General features: G+C 47.0%; 1 long non-coding RNA gene across 2 annotated transcripts; it reads right to left on the bottom strand.

Annotated features, from left to right (window-relative positions):
* Positions 1-28: 28 nt before the first annotated feature.
* LOC125522298 lies at positions 29-3,067 on the bottom strand. 2 transcript variants are annotated; one of them, XR_007289716.1, is made up of 5 exons: positions 2,576-3,067; positions 1,932-2,319; positions 1,744-1,842; positions 988-1,437; positions 29-652 (listed from the first exon to the last, which is right to left on the bottom strand). It is a non-coding gene; the product is annotated as an uncharacterized LOC125522298 (long non-coding RNA). The 2 variants fall into 2 exon arrangements; XR_007289715.1 differs by having other exon boundaries at positions 1,387-1,437; positions 2,576-3,065.

Genomic DNA, 3,067 nt, shown 5'->3' with positions numbered 1-3,067 from the left:
CCCATTCTAGCCTAATGGCATGAACCTATATACGAACACTGCTCCTCCTACAGATCATATACTCCAGATCCAGCAATTGCCATGATTTCCTCTTACAATTCGCGAGATCCACAGTTGTAAATTGCGTAGGACCTGACACGCCACCAGCAAGGAGGAAAGGGCAAGAGGATCAAAAGGGGACCAGGGCGCATAGCTTGTAGGTGGTGACGGGGTGGTCTAAGGCGTCCACCAGCGCCGGGTTGTCCCACAACACGCCACCCTTTCCCATCTCCTCTTTTGCTGTTCTCATACTTCCTCATCCGACCTTCTGCGCCTTCGCACGAACAAGAGGACGAAAAACGAAAGGCGCCTCCACTCCAGCAATACCCGCCGCCGCCACAAGCCGAGCTAGAGGTGTGCTTGCATGAAAGAACAAATCAGGTGGTTCAGGAGCTCACCAAAATACAGGAAAAATCCACGGGACGGACGGGGAAAAAGAAAGAACATATGGATTCGATCTCACCTTCTCTTGTCGCTTGCGTCGGCGGCGTCCAAGGAATCAGGACGACGGCTACGGCACCGTGGACTGGTTAGGATCAAGAACCTGTCCAGAATACTGATCTGCATCTCTTCTTATTCAAGCCATTTGAAATCTCATCTTCTGCAAATCCTCCTACATCATACAGATAATATGGTGCAAGACAAAACATTCTGATTACTATAATGATAATGATAATGAAAACATTCTGATTACTATAATGATAATGAAAACAAATCCATTGAACCAATAATATGGTGCAAGACAAAACATTCTGATTACTATAATGATAATGAAAACAAATCCATTGAATTTTCATATTTTATGTAATATTATACCCGATCATCATATAACATTTTATTACCTAAAGATGTAATTGTCTGTGAAGATCTAATTCATCATTGCAAAATTATAACACGAGTTAGCTCCAAAGCATTCAAATTTTGAAAGCAATTTCCAGGCACAATTACCTCATTGTTGATAAAGATCGTCCTCGATGAAACACCACAGTTTGATGATAATTTGCAATCAGATAAAATAATTCAGTTTATGCTGATTAGAACAAGGAAATAACAGATCTAAAGCCTGATAGAAACTTTGTTTTCAACAAAAGATCTAAAATGTGATCCAAATTTTGTTTTGCTTCAGACATTGCAAGGGTCAAGGGTATAAAGTCTACTGGTTCCATCACATTGCAAGGGTAATATACTATTAAGCATTCAGACAAGAAAGTAAGAAGCATGTTCCACAAAATCAGTTACTTGTACAGTAATCATGAATGCCCACACTTCCATCTGACCTGGGATTTTGATCCCGACATTTCATGGGTTTCCGCTTTGGAAATAACCAAAGACTAAAAGGAGTCAAACCTGTTGATTCACGTGAGGTCTCTCCGAGCTTCCAATTCCTTTTCTACAAAACTTTTTCCACAAGAGATGGGTTAAGATCCATATATAACTTGCCAAACTTAGAAGTAATTGTACAGATTAAACATCACAATCAGGATTTTGGAATACGAAACAGGGGAATAAGAGATATAGTTTTTGAAGAATCTAATAGCAGTATCACACAACTGATGCTGCATAATCCGAAACATCTTACTTCAGCTAAAGTTCAGGTACATGGTCAAGGACAAGAAGTCAATCAACAAAAAATTAGATATGCTGATTCATGTCATTAAAGAAATCTTGCTTGCTGATCACACGACTGAGTTAATTAGTCAGTACCTTCGAAGCACTCAGTTTGCTTTATGGACATGGCTTCCATAAACCCGAGCTCATCTACATGGGAGATCAGAGGTGTCATTCAATGGCAGCGAAGCCCACCTGCACAAATGGTTTGCATCAGTGAACAGAGCAGGAAGCCAATTAATCAAAACAAACAAGGAGTGCTTAGAAGTTGCAATGATCAACACCTGCATGGATGGGATCAGGGACAAACTCGTGGCTAAGGGTACGCATCTTCATCAGCGGCGTCAGCCCGTGCGTGTGGTCGTGGTCGCAGGCGTAGATGCCCGTGGCGTGCCGGCCCCGACCCTGGGTCTGGTCGGAGAAGCGCCTCCTCCTCCTCCTCTTTCTCCTCTAGTCGACATGGAAGAGCACCTCTTCCTCCTCTGGCATCGATGGCGGCGAGACCACACCTGGATCCTGGGAGACACCCGCACATGGCCACCGACGGTGGAGGGAAATGGGGAGCAGATCCGTTGCGGCGGCGTCCTCCCATCTGTCCTCGTCGTCGGCAACAGCGACCTTCAGGTGATGGCGCCCGAGCAGAACCGCAGCACCATCAGCTGGACCACGGCGCTACATAGTAAAAAAAGGAAATACAATACATCAAACGGTGCATAATATTTCCAGGGATACTATGTAATTCAACAGCAATCATGAAAAGAATACAAATCGAATTACATCTGAAGGACTGAATACAACATCAACATCTTCAAGGCAAGGCTTACATCTCCATATTGCATAGGACCAGATGCAGGAACATTTCAACAAACATATAGTGGGCATGAGTGTAGGAATCCATGGGATGCAGAGAGGGAAAGAGTGAGCGTACCTAAGGCGGTGAAGATCTAGCAGATGGTGGCCGCGACGGCGATTGGGAGCAGGAGGAGGGAGATCGACGCCCTTGCCCTCATCTGGTCGCGGAACCCCATCGTATACCTCCTCGCAGCCGCCACGGGCATGGGGAGAGAATGAGAGAGGAGAAGGATAAAGCGGGGGAGGCGGCGGAGAACTTGGTCAGGCCCCCAGGAGGCCCTCGAGCTGCTTCGGATTCATCTCCTCCCCTTGTCGTAGCCGTCACCGTCGGTCTCCGCCGGCACCTCGCTACAACCATCCTGGAGGTCTTGCGGAACGCGAAGACGAGAAGGTTTGGGGGAAGCGGATCTCAGGAGGCGCCTTCTCTGGTGGCCGGCGGCGGAGGAGCTGGGATGCGGCGATGGGGCAGCGACGGCGGCAACTCTAGCCCACCCGGGGAAGGGAGGGAGGAGAGGGGAAGATTTTTTGGGAGAGAAGCTTCGTGGGTAAGGAAAGGCGCCGAGGAAAG

Source organism: Triticum urartu, chromosome 7 (assembly GCF_003073215.2).
Source record: "Triticum urartu cultivar G1812 chromosome 7, Tu2.1, whole genome shotgun sequence".
Lineage (NCBI taxonomy): Eukaryota > Viridiplantae > Streptophyta > Magnoliopsida > Poales > Poaceae > Triticum > Triticum urartu.
The sequence above is the reverse complement of the archived record's forward strand: the minus strand, read 5'-3'. Positions and strand labels throughout refer to the sequence as shown.